Genomic DNA, 223 nt, shown 5'->3' on the forward strand with positions numbered 1-223 from the left:
ATATCAATGTTTCCTCTCTTTGACAATAACTGTGAAATTCATTATATTTTGCTTTTTAACTTTTTTTGTTCCTGTCATGAATGCAAAAAAAAACTTGACTGCGCAAAAGGTAAGTTATATCGAATTTCAAGGTCATGTTAGCCTGTTATGATCTCAGGCTTTTGTTCTTAAGTCAGTATTTCAACCTTCGACTGTATGTTTTTTTTTTCCCATTTTCATCGTA

At 30.9% G+C, this 223-nt stretch overlaps 1 protein-coding gene across 1 annotated transcript in view; it reads right to left on the reverse strand.

The window, feature by feature from the left end:
• Positions 1-223, reverse strand: part of LOC119593487 (coagulation factor IX-like) — a gene marked incomplete in the record, with an annotated part of 16,815 nt that overhangs the window by 8,131 nt on the left and 8,461 nt on the right.

The sequence above is a fragment of the Penaeus monodon genome, chromosome 32, assembly GCF_015228065.2.
Source record: "Penaeus monodon isolate SGIC_2016 chromosome 32, NSTDA_Pmon_1, whole genome shotgun sequence".
NCBI lineage: Eukaryota > Metazoa > Arthropoda > Malacostraca > Decapoda > Penaeidae > Penaeus > Penaeus monodon.